Below are 16241 nucleotides of genomic sequence, written 5' to 3' on the forward strand. Positions count from 1 at the left end.
TTTTATTTTTACAGTTTCCATAGTTTTAATGGTTTTATTAATTATAGAAAAAGATAATGTATCGTGAAGCATTTTGATGCTTATCACAGTTTTAATGATTTTATTAATTATACAAAAAAAAAATGTATCATGAAGCATTTTGATGCTTATCATGGATTGATGCCTGTAAGTGTTTACTAGTAATTTAGTTTATATAGTTGCACTAATTATCAACAACTATTTACTAATTTTATTAATTATAGCAAACTCAGATGTATCATGAAGCTCTAAGAGTTTTGATGCTCATCATGGATGATGTCTATCATTGCTTACTTGTCATTTAGTTGATATAGTTGCACTTATTATAAACAACCTATTGCTTTATATGGATTTGTTTGTTTTGTATAGTTGCAATTGTTATTATTTGTATCTTAAATTTATTTCATATTTTTATAGATAAAAATATTCTTATTTTTAATCATATGTTTGTTAATTAAATTTAAATATGAACTTTTGAAAGATTATGTTATTCATACCTATTGTTTATTATTAAAATTACTTTTAATGTGATATGCATGTTAAAAAATTATAGTACCAAAATATTACTTTCATCACAATGGTTTTTTTGAATGGACATTGCAAGCAAACAAATGTGGAGATAGAACAAAAGAGAATATCTCCTATTTAGTCTTTGGTCTTTATCATACGTCTCATCATCATCTTAATGATGAGCCACACTTGTTGGCTCTCAATATCTACAAAATAAAGTCATTATCATGGCCAAAGAAATTCAAATGATAGCAACCCAACATCATGTTTTATTATTACTATTTTTTGATCCCGCGCTTAATGTGATGCACCTGTACAATTAGAAGACATAGATACCATCATAACACGATGGGCATCATAACAAAACAAGGAAGATAATTCATGTTCCAACCACTATGATAGGAAGCAAACCCAAGCCTCCCTTTCCCTCCTAACTCTTCCAACATTCCATAAGCTTTCCAAGAATGAGATCATATACTAATGACATTAAATCTAGCATAAGGTTATGCATGGGAAAGCGTGCCATGCCATCTATCTATCTAAATTGTGTGTGATTCAATGAGGTGGTCCACACCCTCCATCTCCACATCCAAACTACATAGTTCATTTACTACCATTAAGGAATATATTAATTCTTTTTATAATTAATAATAACGCAAATTTAAAATAAGGTTATAGTTTAGTTAATTAATTTTATATATATATATATGAGAAATTTGAAATGTATTGTGGGTTAGTGTTTTGATACTTATCATGGATTGATGTCTATAGGCATTTACCAAGTATTTAATTTTTATGGTTCTCCTAGTTTTTATGATTTTATTAATTTTTGTAAACAAGATACATTATGAAGGGAGCGTTTTGACACTTATTATAGATTGATTCTTGTAGGAGTCTACCAACCATTTATTTTAAATGGATGTTCTTGTGATTAGAAACTCTTATATTTTATATAGTTATGAATATTATTGCCAATGATTTATTTTATGTGGTTGCACTTATTATTATTTATATTTTATAGATATCTCACATTTTTTAAATTACATATATTCTTATCTTTAATTATGTATTTTCCAATTAGCATATTCCCAGAATCATAACTGATGAGCACAACAAAAAATTACTACAGCCAACATCCATGAAGGAAATTGAAGAAGCTATGAACCAGCTCAAGGATGGCAAAGCCCCGGGGCCGGACGGCTTTACTGCCAATTTCTACCACGAGTTCTGGGAATTAATCAAAGAAGAGGTTTGGGAGCTGGTGGAAGAATCAAGAAGCACGCACTGGATTCTTCCAGCCCTCAACACTACCTTCATTGCACTAGTTCCCAAATGTGCCGAACCAAGCAAGCCTGAAAGCTTCAGGCCCATTGCTCTATGCAATGTCATATACAAGCTTATCTCTAAGGTCATCGCCAACCGGCTCAAGCCTCTTCTACCCTTGCTCATTTCACCGGAGCAAACCGGTTATGTTGAAGGAAGGCAGATCATGGACGGGATCATCCTATCAAATGAAGTGATTCATTCCCTCAAGATACTCAAAAAGCCAGGTATGCTTCTCAAACTAGATTTATCCAAAGCTTTTGACAAGCTCAGTTGGAACTATATACAAAAAGTGCTTATTGCTTTTGGCTTCAGTCATACTTGGACAAGATGGGTCTATAGTTTGATCTCCTCTCCAAGCTTTTCTGTACTGTTAAATGGTTCTCCTTCTCATCCTTTTAGGCCTTCAAGGGGCATTAGACAAGGGGACCCCTTATCGCCTTTCCTCTTTGTACTCATGGCAGAAGGGCTAGGCAGATTACTGAAGGCAGCCGTCTCTACTCAAATGCTCAAAGGAATCTCCGTTCATGGCCTTCCTCCTCAATCCCACCAACAATTTGTTGATGACACTATGCTCTTTGGCCACCCATCCTCGCAAGAAGCCTCCGTCTTCAAATCTCTGCTATCTATTTTCTCAAAAGCTTCAGGAACCTCCATCAACTCATCGAAATCTCAGCTATATTTCTTCAATACCCCCCCTTCCACTCAAAGGAACATAGCTAGAATTTTGCAGTTTACCATTTCTAAACTCCCGTCGACCTACCTAGGGGCCCCCCTGGCTGCTGCAGCTATCAAACATTCCTCCTGGCAGACTCTTCTAGATAAGCTTGAATCTAAACTCTCCCTCTGGACCTTCCGAGCTCTTAATATTGCCAGCAGGCTTGTCCTGATCAAATCGGTACTCCAAGCCATGCCATTGTACCTCTTTTCACTGTTGGCCGCACCTAAATGGGTCCTCAAATCTATCCGCAATCTCCAGCGAAACTTTCTCTGGGGTTCGTCTGGCCTCAACAGAAAATGGGCGCTAGTGAAATGGCAAGATGTCTGCAAGCCCAAATCCGATGGAGGCCTGGGACTTCGAGACCCTTTACAGAGCAATGATAATATGGGAGCTCGCATGTGGTGGAATTGGATCACTAAGCCAAACGCACCATGGGCCAAACTGTGGCAGGCCAAATATGCACCAGGCAGCCAATGGAACGATCTAATCAGAATCAACTCCACTACTCAGGGATCTGCTATTTGGAACGCAGCCAAACCCCACAGTAAATTCATTCAAGAACATAGTTTTTGGGAGATACACTCCGGTACCACTGCCCGATTTTGGGAGGATTCGTGGCAGCAGCTCCCCAAGCTTGCCACAGTCTTTCACAAGCCTCTCTGGCAAAAGCAGATGCAGCAAGCACAACTCACTCAAGTCAATCAATTTTGGCTACATTCTGCAAGTACCGACTTTAGAACCTGGAAGAAGGCCAGTCTCTGGCAAAACAATTGGCAAAGCGAGACATATGAGGACATAGAGAAAGAATTATCATATAGGAAAATTCGGTACTCCACTCTACAGGATCGCCTCAGATGGGGCCATAAACACAAAGGAACATTTACTACTCAAGAAGCCCATCAGCTCAGATATAATGGAAACCAACCCAATAAGGACCCGATTTGGGAAAAGATCTGGCAACCAGGAATTTGGCCCAAAATATCCACTTTCTTATGGCTGCTCAGCAAAAGAAGAATACTCACTTGGGACAACCTGATCAAGCGTGGATTCGTGGGACCATCAAGATGCCCGAACTGCAACATCGACTCTGAGACAATAGGACATCTCATGGAAACCTGCCCGTTAGCAGAGCAAATATGGAGGAAAGCAGAGAGCTGCAACATGAGATCAGAAGCCAGGACAGAAGACATAGCTGAAAACTTAAGGAAATGGGCTCCCTCCCCCTACAAGAGTCAGCTTCTCAACCACCTGTGGAGACTCTTACCAGGATTCATATATTGGATTCTTTGGAAAGAAAGAAACCACAGAATCTTCAACAACTCTTCCAGGCCCAATGAAACCTTATGGTTAATCCTCAGCAAACAGTTACAAGAAACTCTGGCCCTCAAATCATGGACAGACAAGGATATGCCAGAATCCCCTTTAGAATGCCGGATCCTGAAGGCTTGGAACTTAAACCTCTCAATGCTTCAGAAAGAAGGCACCAGACCCCCTATCAGCAGCACCTCTCCTTCCAGTTGGTCCCCTCCTGCTTATGCTACCTACAAGTTAAATTTCGATGGGGCGGCCAAAGGAAATCCGGGGCTCGCAGGTTATGGAGGACTCTTCCGAAGTCACACAGGGGAAATAATTCAGATTTTCTATGGCTCATTGGGTAAAGATACTAATAATGTAGCTGAATTAGAAGGCTTATGGAGAGGCTTATGTCTTGCAGAACAGCATAACTACTTTCCTTTGGAAGTAGAAGGTGACTCCCTAATCCTTATCAATGCTGCCCAAAGACTCCAAGCAGGCACGCCGGCGGTCAAGGTGGCCACGAGTTGGAGACTATTAAGCAGGCTAGAATCCATGGAGGAGAAGCTACAAACTCCCCAAAGTATAGAGTTCAAGCATGTTCGGAGAACAGCGAACAAGGTGGCTGATAGATTAGCCAACCAAGGTGCCTCCCAGTGCATTTCCTACTTTGCAGGTTCACTGGATAACTCAGAAGATGACAAGCTCAACAATGACTGTATCTCTCTGGCGAAGAAGGATTTCATCATCCCGGATGCGGGTGCATAGGGGGAGGGAGAATGGCACGCGCCATCACGTGGGCGGGTGGCATGCTCACGGTGTCTGGCGGTACCACGCGCTGGGTTGCATTAAACTGTTTGAAGGCGAAGAGGAGAAGGCATTAATGCCTGTCTACTCGGCTCGAGGGAGGCAGTTGAGCGACGGGGTGGAGATGAAGTTTAAACAGCGAAGGATGGCACGACGGAGGGAGATTTGCGAGCTTAGTAAGGAGACCCTGCTCCGCTCAGACAGCAATGCGATTGCAGAGCTGAGGGGTGTTAGCTCTTGGAGCTGTGATTGCGAGACTGGTGTGGGTTCTTGGAGCTGGGTTTGCGAGACTGGTGTTGGTCTCTGGAGCTGGTGCTGGTTCTTGTTGCCGGGATTGGCTCTTGGTGCTGATTCTTGTTGCCGGGGTTGGTTCTGGGTGCTGGTTCGTGTTGCCGGGGTTGGTTCTTGGTGCTGGTTCTTGTTGCCGGGGTTGGTTCTTGGGGCTGGAGTCGGGTCCTGGTGCTGGCGTTGGTTCCTGACGCGGGTGGTCGCTATAGCCATTGTCGAAGCTCAGAGCACTGGAATTGGAAGGAGAATAGCAATGCGGCGGGAAAGGCCGAGAATGGGCAGCCGGAGAGGTGGAATTCAGGGCAGAGCTCCACCGCAGGATGACTATTATTCCCCCTCTTCTTCCATTGAGGTAACCTCGCGGCCTCAGTGGTTTCAGGACAGCAACGATGAGGAGGGGGGGCATAATGAAAGAAGCCCAACTGCTGAAGAAAGGCAGAGGGAGCTCCCCATGCTCAGGTATCGACTCCCCTGCCCACAAGTCAATTCCACTTTGGTTGTGTCCATTACTGTTGAACCTGGAGTTAATCCGAACATGGAGGTCGAGCCTCTGCCAGAAGGGCAGCGCTCCAGCAGAGAAGACTCTCCAATTGCTTGCCTTCCGGTCGGAGCAGGAATTGGTTGGTCGCCGCCTGAGCGTGATCCTGGGCCGGGATGGATGGAGCCTCGTCGCGCACATGGGATGGGCCTGGAACGCCCCGCTACCAATCTTGACCCGGATGCTGGCCCTTCTGTGCACGCTGCTGCTTCACTGGCCGGTCCGAGCAAGCCAGCCCGAAAGGGTAGCCCAGATAAGGTCATCCAGCTTTCAGATTCAGAGGATAAGCTCCATTTCGGGTGCCGAATTGCAGAGGCGCTCCAGACTACTGATGAAGATTGAACTCGCCCTGGTAATCTCTGTTTTTGTTGGGATTTCGATGTGTAAATCGACTAAGTGGCAGCCTTATCTCTGTCAATGTGTCGGCTATAATGTTCAAGTGTCACCTGTAATTGTCCAAGTGTCAATTGTCATTGTCCAGTTGTTTGTGTGTCTTTGTCCGGGTCATCCTACGGCCCTGGTGTCTTGGTGTCCATCTATGTTATGTCCATCTATGTTCAGTCCATCTATGTTATGTAACAGTGTCGGCAGTGGTTCAGCAACATTCCCAATTTTGAATCCTTTCAATTTTGGAGCTGACAAGTGGGCAAGGCCAGGGCTGACAGGCAAATCTTCTTAAGCCTTGCCCTTTGTACTCTATTTTGTATATTTGTTTTGTATGATAATAGAATTAGTCAAATTCAGAAAAAAAAAAAAAAAAAATTATGTATTTTCCAATTAAATTTAAGCATGAAGTTTTCAAATATTGTGATTAGTGGCATGTATCATTATTATTTCAATTTCTTTTACCGTAATATAAAAATGAAATTGTTATTAAGTCTTTAAATTAGATGACACTATGTTTCATTATTACTATTTTCTATCCAATAATTCATGTCTCACAAACATGTCACTATATTTCTCCATACTAGAGTGTAACATAGTAGTTGATTAGTTGATTTTTCGTATAAACCTATTGATTCTTGAGCTCTTAAATAAAAATTTATTCACAAGATCCTTGAATAGCTTCATATGAATATGAACAAAAGATCCATGTGAACTCCAATTCTATCTTACATTAAAATAGATAAATAAGAAGTTAAAATGTAAATTTGTTGGTGCATGGTACCTAAAGATCCCTAATATAAGATGGATAGCTCTGATGCACATGTCTATAAGAAAAAAGGCATTCTAATAAGAGTCTTGTACTTTTAATTAATTTATTGCTTAATTCTTCCTATATCAATTATTATTTGAATGAAAATTTTGTATTAGATATTATTTTGGGATTCAACTGTGTTAAGTAAGTCATTCTATGACTATTTCCACGAGATGTAGTAGATGGCCTCTCCGTGGCTCAAACACATTTAACTGTGGAGTTTTCCCCACAATCAAGCCCACTTAGCTTGCTACCCCATTTGCAAAACCTTAGCAAGTATTGTGCCTCATGAACCATTCAAGTAGAGTTCCCTTCACTCTTAATACGAAAATTTTATATCTCAGACTTGTATATAAATTTTAAATATTAACATTAACACCCAAATTATTATAGATTTGGTTTAGAAAAAATAAAATAACCTGCAATTTTTCTGGCATTTAAAAAATCTTAAAATAAAATTTATCAATGATAATATGTGTATATATAGATTGAAATAGCATGCTATAAACCATAGATTTAATAAATCAATATCGTTATAAGTAGAAGATAGTTATCTCACACTATCATTTTATAAGCACACACATTGGAACATTGCCTTAAGTACTTATTTACATTTATTAAAGTAAATGTCATCAAAGGAACAACTTTATGGTGACTTTAGGGTGGTAAATAAAACTAGTTGAGCCAACTTTTAGGGTTAAGAAGTTTAGAAACATCTAATCCTACTTTTAGGCACTAAGGAAGTGAGATGTTACTATATTACCAGTTAAATCACTACACAAAAAAGAACATATCACAGATTAGATTCGAATTCAAGTAAGCAAGATAACAACTATCTCTTCAACCGCTCAAATTAAACCTAATTGCCAACATATTTTCTATATTTTCAAATTTCCCATCACTAAAACCACACAAAACAATTTTTACTAAAATTGCAATTTTAAACTATAAACGGCTCCCAAGAAAACCTAAAACCAACCCCAAATTGTATACTTCCGATTTTCTGGGATCTCCATTACGCAAACCAATTTGTCATCGGATTGTTGACTCCGTCTCACTGCCTCGCCTATATAAATGACCTCTTCTCCATTCTACGGACCACCATCCCTCATTCTCGTCATCCCCCTGCATCGCGCGGTGTCGAACCCTAAGCGTGCAAAAATGCCTGCCGGATGCCAAGACGAGGAATCCGGCCCTTCCAGAATCCATGGATTGGGCGAGGGATGGTATTTCACCAGATCCCAAATCGACAGATCTAGCCCTTCCAGAATCCATGGAATCGACGCAGAGCAAGAAAATCGCCTTAGGCAATCGTACTGCTCTTTCATCAAAGGTTTGGGAGTAGAATTAGGGCTATCCCAGGTGACTATCGCAACAGCTACCATACTGTGCCACCGATTCTATCTCCGCCAAACTCACAGCAGCAACGACAGATGCACAATCGCAGCCAGCTGCCTGCTCCTCGCCAACAAACTCAGTGATGAGCGAGTGAAAATGTTGGAGGAACTTGCTTTGAAAACCATCCATGAAAACGGAGAAGCAGGCACTGCGAAGCTCGAGCAGATGCAACAAATAATATTGAAGGGGGAGCATTTAGTTCTCCGAACACTCAACTTCGATCTCGAGATCGAAACCCCCTACAAACACCTCGCATCTGCCTTCAAAAAGTTCAAAGCTGACCAATGGCATTCTGAGTTTGCACAGGTTGCTTGGAACTTTGTGAATGATGGACTGATGACGACGGTATGTCTCCAGTTCAAACCCCGCCAGGTAGCTGGCGCTGCCTTCTATCTGGCAACCAGGTGCCTCCGAGTCAAGTTGCCATTGGATCCGGAGAACCCATGGTTTCTGGAGTTCGATATGTCTATTCCTCAACTTGAAGATATTTGCTGTCAACTGCTGGAGTTTTATGGGACTTGAACGTTCCACACCGCAAGTCAATGGGTCTTGAACTGCTGGTAATACTAGTGCATGCTACAGACGCACAAGTACGATTTCAAGCGCCCCCATTGATCCGAGGCGGGGAGATTCACATGCTGCAATCAGTGCTGTTGAATATTGTTTGCCGTGACAGATTCGGAAGAATTTAGTGATTATAGAAAATGCTTTTTCATTCCCCTGGCATGAATGCCAACATTTTCTGAAATGATACTGTTATATTAATTGGAACCTTGTTTGACTATGATGCCGTTATATTAATTGGAACCTTCTTTGACTATTTATGTTTTGGTTAAGTAGAAAGCCGTAGCTATTAACTATGTTTGAATCATAGATATATTTGAACAATAATTTTTAGGTTCTTTGATTTAGCCGTAGTTTAATAGACTGTTTTTTGAAAATCATGAAAATTTTGCTCAAATTTTAATAAGTGCTTTGATTTAGTCGTAGTTTAAATAAATTGTTTTTATTCTGAAAATCATGAAAATTTTGTTAAATTTTGATAAATTGTAACAGGTAGCTTTGTAAATACAGGTTACAGTTGTTAAATTTGAAGATTTTGAATACCTTAAAAATGTTAAATAGATTTTTACTTTAAAAAATTAACACTCATTTACTTTCTGAAAAATTTGTTAAAAAAAATTTGCCTAAATTTGGATCAAAATAACTCTCTCTGAACAATCCCTCAGCCTCAGTAAACTTGTCTTGTGATTTATATAAAGTAACAAAAATTTCAAACGAAAATAAAACCGTGATCCAGTATTTCAATTCATTTTTTCTTTCAATATTTATAAAATGTTTATTTTAAAAGTGGTTAAGTAGTTTAATTCATTCTTTCTTTCAATATTCATAAATTGTTTTTTTTAAACCTCGGTCAATTACTTTGACTTCGTTCTTTCTTTCAATATTCATAAATTTTTCCATATTCGTAAATTATTTCCAGAAATTGATCATTCGTAAATTATTTCCGGAAATAGCAAAAATGATCAAATATGTACACCATGTCTAAAAAGAGAAATTGAATTAAATTTAGTTGCATAGATATTGATAATGAAAACATGATATTGGCTATTTATGGTTCTTGTCATTATTTTATGGCTATCAAGTTTTTTGTTATTTTATGGCTATCAAGTTTTTTGTTCGAAAAAAAAAAATTATTTTTAAATAGAAAATATATTTTTAAAATGTGTGATTTTTTAATTTATATTACATTATTTGATTTTTTAAAAACGTTATTAATTATTTGTTTATCATATTTAAATTATATATATACAAATTTTTAAAGTTGATATAGTGTTTTTTTAATTAATTAGAGGAATAATTTAAATTTTATAATTTACATTAAAATTTATTTAAAATTATATATATTGCCATTAAATTATGGTATTGAATAAAAAAACCATTTTGATGGTGTTCTATATAGGAGGATAGTATAATTAAAATATTTGGAAAGCAATTACACATGTAACTTGATAACTTTATTATGGTGTTTATTCTTAATATATATTAGTGTATTTTCAATATCTATTATTTTTTTTACTATGTTAAAGGTCTTCCAAGGTTTTTCTCCAAAAGACTTATAGGTATAGATGAAATTTACTTTGCATAAAAAATCATTGTTAAGAAATACTTGTGAGAGAACGAATATCATTTCTCATTAGGACTTATGCATCCATGTTTACAACTTTACTTAGGAAATTTTTTACACTATATTTGTTCATTCTCAACATATGATAGAAGCTAATAGGAGAGAAAGCTTGCTCATTTGATCAATAATACTTATCAACTTGCAAACTTTAGGAAAATATCCATGAACAAGGTGAATGGTAACCAACTACTAATCTACCAATACCACCAAAACTTTAATATTTTATTTTGTGTCTAGAAAAGAGCCTTTACATATTCCATATGTCTCTGCCCCATTATTTGTCCAATTTCTTAACCCAACTATATTCAATTTTAATTTTTCCATTAAAATTCAAAATAACTTCTCACACTCCTACCACCCTATTATAAATATATTTTTAATAATAATTTGATAAAATAATTTTTTAATATTCATCTAAATTAATTTATCATTAAATTTTGTTAAAAATCTAGTTAAGATTAAAAAAATTATAATGTTGATTTGATTTTCAAAACACCATAGCTATTTTTCCATTTCTAAATATTTGATTTATACTTATTTATAATTTATAGAATATCTCGCCAAGTTCCACTCCGTGACCATTTTCATATTCGTAAAAAATAATCCGACGATTTTCATAACGGTAAAGAATGATGGTCGTATTGATTGAAATAGTGAATTTGGTATTATTTTTTGGAATTATATTTTGAAAATTTAAAAAAAATTATTTACTAATTTAAAATTTTTGATTTATTATTTTTTGTTTTTTAGAATGAAATATTTTTTTAGAATATAATTTATAAAGTAATAATTAATCAAAAATTTATTATAAATATTATATATGTGTGTGTTTGTGGGGTTTAAAAATAAATATATATATATTTTAAACAAATTAATAAAAAATGAAAAAACACAATTTGAAATTTGAAAATATTTGAAAATAAATTAAGAATGAAAATGTATTTTTTTAGTTTGTGGTTACTAAAATTTTTTAGTAAAATTTTAGCATAATTTTAAAACGAAAATTAAATACTTGAAAAATTCTATTATTTATTCAAGCTAATTAACATTTACCCATCTTATCCCCAACTTATATATATATATATATATATATATATATATATATATATATATATATATATATTAATTACTATCACTCCAAAACTTTATGCCATCAAATCGTTTTTTATTTTTAGGTTGTAACCATGGGAGTATATTAAGTTATATCTACCAATATGTATATTGTTACATTATATTTAATGTTTTTGTGTGATGTATAAGTATACCTTATATAATGTGTTAAAATTTAAGGTACAAGTTATGGTTGATGTTTCTGTAAGGGCTTACTCATTTTCAACTCAACTGTACATATATTAACTACAAGGTATCTCTCGTGTCTCATCCTAAGGACCAATACTTATCCTTGTCTCCAACTCCTTTTAGTATTGAGGTGCATTACAACCGAAGGGCTTAAAGTCCAAGCCATCAAACTCTGTGATGGTATTTAAAAGACATAAAATTCAAACTGCTTACTCTTGAGAAATGTGTCCCAAAAGTGTGAGGCCATAGATTTGCAATTCACACATGACAACCAATTATGCTATGTAAAGAGTAAATTCACATGAACACCTAATTTCCCCAACCTCAACATCATAATAAAGAACAACATTTTGCAAGTAAGCATTAAGTCTTCATGGATGTACACGACACCATTCAAGCCATGAGTACATCAACGAGCCTTGCAAGTCTTACAATCAACAGATTCATTGACACTTAAAATCTTGCGACGTGCACAATCTAACAAGAATCATTAGTTTTCAGAAAACCGAATGGATAAGCTATTTATAATTATCTCTTCAGCCAATAATAGGCCAACTACAATGTAGTCTTTTTTGCAGTTTTCCATCCCCTAACCATATCCAAAGTTTGAGGAAATTTTCGATCAAGGAGTTTCACACACTATTATTAGTTTCATACCCGAGAGAGGGAGACAAATATCTAGTCTATTTCACGAGTTCTTTACAGTAGTGAGAACGAAAGTGACTCACTTATTCACTGATTTAAAATATAGGGCTTCACCCAAGGTTGGATGGGTTATGTCTAAGTTCCAAGAGGTTGAATGAATTTTTTTTTGTGGTTTCACAACTACCTTTCATGAAAAGCATCAAAAGATTTTGTATTCCACTTTCAAGGTAGTTTTACAACCTCGCAAGAAGCATCGCACTGATTCAAACTTCCATATCCTAGTTGCTGAACAACTAGGTAAAAAGCACCAGGTGGTCTCACACCCTCATGGAAAGCACCATAGTGATTCACTTACTCCACCTCGCTCCCCACTAATCCTCTAGGCTTCGATACACTATCTAATGGCCTATGTACGAGAGACCTAGGGAATATCACCTAACTTTTGAACACTACTTTTGAGAAAATCCAATCTAATTTAGTCATTTGACTAATTGTAGATGCTTCATTGCCTCTCTTTGAAAATGTTTCTTATTCTCATTTATGCTCTTTGTGACGACTCTTATTCATCTCATTTCACATGTTTACCATTTCCTTCCTTCGCGCTTCACTTCAATGATCACACATTAAGTGTCTTCTCCTTCACACCTTCAACCATGTTTTATTATAGCTTCCCTTCTCCCAACCACATTCCATGGTGAAGGGGATAGAGATGGGCATTGACATAACCCATGTTTCTTGTTCCAAAATTTTTATGACTTTTAGTTCATGCTATTCCTTGATTGAGGTAGTATTCAAAGAAATTTAGCGAATCTAGTATGAGCTTGCTCATGACACACCATAGGCAATCAAACATACACACAACAAGTATTCCAATAGACACATAAATAGATTTCATATAAGAGCTTTGAGATCATATATGCCTCCCATTAGCTAATCATAAAATTATTTTCACATAAAGTTACATATTTCCATGATTCACAAACTGTTGTGTTTACATACACGAGGTGTTATGAAAAAGGGTTGTTGCACTAAGAGATGAAATACTCAATTATTGTTTCTCGTCAAATTGATCAATCCTCTCGAGGATGCAAAGAATTTTTCCATATTAATTGAATAAAGGGACATTGTAAGAACAAATAAGCGATAAACTCTTTCTAAGATCGAAAAAGATGATACTCGAAAGGACTATTTATTCCCCTCTCTTTTATTTTTTAGTTCTTAAGATATTTTGATACAACTATAGATATATATATATATATATATATATATAATGCATGCTACACACCCACAAGTATGATTTCAATCACCCCCATTGACTTGAAGTGGTGAGATTGACATCCTCCAATCAATGTTGTTGAATATTGTTAAGCGTGACATATTTGGAACAATTTATTGATTATAGAAAATGCTTTTTCATTCCCCTGCATGAATGCCAATATTTTCTAAATAGTGTTGTTATATTAAGTGGAACCTTGCATAATTATTGTTATCTTTGACTATTTATGATTTGGGCAAGTCAAACCATAACTATTAACAATGTTTTGATTAAATAGAATGTTATAGCTATTGACAATCATAGATATATTTGAATATTAGATATAATTAAACAATAATTTGTTGGTGCTTCGATTTGTATGAAATACCAATATTTTTAATGGAAAGAAAATACTATATTTAAAAAAAAGATAAATTACTTTGAATTCGTACTCTCTTTCAATATTCATAAATTGTTTATTCTCTTTGAATTCGTTTTTTCTTTGAATATTTATAAACTATTTCAATATTCATAAAATATTTCTAGAAATTGAAAAAATGATCAAATGTGTTCACATATATTGAATTAAACTTCGTTGCATAGATATTGATAATGAAAACATGATATTGGCTATTTATGGTTATTGTGATTATTTTATGGCTATTAATTTTTTCTTCTCCATATTTTAGGGTTATTCCCTTTTATATAAGAAATATATTATAAAAATGTGTGATTCCTTAATTTATATTATTTTTTTTTTATTTTTTTTTAATATTGATTATTTGTTTTATATATATATATATATATATATATATATATATATAAAGTTGATAAAATATTTCTTTTTTTAAGTGAAAGAGTAATTTAAATTTTATAAATTATATTAAAATTTATTTGAAATTCTATATATTGTGAATGAGAATAAAATATGATATTGAATCAAAATAAGCACCTTGATCATGATGTATATAGGAGGATAGTACAATGAATTTTTTTTAGGCCAATTATACTTGTAACTTGACAACCTTACTATGTTCTTTATTCTTAATATATATTAGTGTTTTTTCAATATTTATTAATTTTTTACTATGTTAAAGGACCTCGAAGGCATTAGGGGATTTTTGAGGTCTAAAATGGGGCTCCTATAGAAATTATCAAATAATAGTGGAAATAATAAAATAAGATTACATTACATGAGAACAAAAAAACTATCTTTTCAACTTATCTCCCTATGGGTTTACTCAAATTTTGAGTGGAAACACTTGTTGGATGAAAAATTTGATTCCTCATCCAAGGAATACCTATGTTGCATACCTTCGATAGATCCCACTACACGAAAAATGACAAATACATGAAAAACGTGATTACAATTCCATTTTTTCATGTATTTCTTATTTTTCGTGTAGCAAGGTCCATCAAAAGTATGCAACATGGGTACTTCTTGGATGAGGAATTAAATTTTTCATCCAATGAGTACTCCCACTTCAAATTTGAGTAAAAACTTTTGGATATAAGATGAAAATATGAGTTAAAAAAGTAGTTTTATTAGTTTATTATTTTTAAACATTTTTACTTTTTTACTCCAAAAATGGTGAATCACCCCATGGTTGACATCATTATCTTGAATCTTATTGGTTCTTTTAAAATTTATTTTGGTTGTAGATTTTTCTTAGGAGGCCCATTTTAGATCTCAAAATTCCCCTAATGTGTTTCTCCAAAAGACTTATAAATATATAGACTAAATTTTCTTTGCATAGCAAAATCATTGTTAAGGAATACTTGTGAGTGAACGAATATCATTTCTCATTAGGACTTATGAATCCATGTTTACACCTTTACTCACAAGAATTTTTGCAGTATATTTGTTCATTCTCAACATATGATAGAAGCTAATAGTAGATAAATTTTCCTCATTAGATCAATAATACTTAGCAACCTGCAAACTTTAAGAAAAATCCATGAACAATGTGATAGATAATCAATGACAAAGATATCAATACCACCAAGACTTTAATGTTTTATTTTGTGGCCAAAAGGGAGCTCTTGCATATTCTATATGTCTCTACCCCATTATTTGTCCAATTGCCTAACCCCAACTATATTCAATTTCATTTTTTACATAAAATTTTCTAACCCAACTATATTTAATTTCATTTTCTTTCTATCAAAATTGAGAATAACCCATCTCACTCCTACTATCTTATTATAATCATATTTTTAATAATAATTTGATGAAACAATTATTTAATATTTCATTTAAATTAATTTATTAGTAAATTTACTTTAGAACTATTTAAAATTTAAAAAATTATAGTTTTAATTTAGTGAATATCTTGAGAAAGTTTCAGTCCTTGACAATTTTCATAATGGTAAAAAATGATCGGACGATTTTCATATGGTAAATGATAACGGTAGTATTAATTGAAATAGGCAATTTGGTACAACTATTTTGGAACTATATTTTGAAATTCTCACAAGAAATATTTCTTAATTAAAGTTTTAATTTAATATGGTTTTATTTATTGGTTTTTGATATAATGAGATATCTTTTCGTATTTGAAAGGTTGAAAATGAATTTTTTTTATTAAAATTATAATTGAATATTATTATATTTATTAATGGCGTTAATGTGAAAAATTATTTTATTAAAAAATATTACAGAATTTAATAATCTTTGACTAAATTATATATATATAATTTATTTGTTTATAAAATAATTCATTAATTTATAAAATAATAAGAATTAGTCACAAATTTAAT

General features: G+C 34.4%; 1 pseudogene; it reads left to right on the plus strand.

The window, feature by feature from the left end:
* The first annotated feature begins 7770 nt into the window (after positions 1–7770).
* Positions 7771–8616, plus strand: LOC149239950 (cyclin-T1-3 pseudogene; annotated as a pseudogene).
* The last annotated feature ends 7625 nt before the right edge of the window (positions 8617–16241 follow it).

This window comes from Pinus tabuliformis, chromosome 8, assembly GCF_031772625.1.
Source record: "Pinus tabuliformis cultivar Carrire ecotype Pingquan chromosome 8, CPIR1, whole genome shotgun sequence".
In the NCBI taxonomy this organism is placed as follows: domain Eukaryota; kingdom Viridiplantae; phylum Streptophyta; class Pinopsida; order Pinales; family Pinaceae; genus Pinus; species Pinus tabuliformis.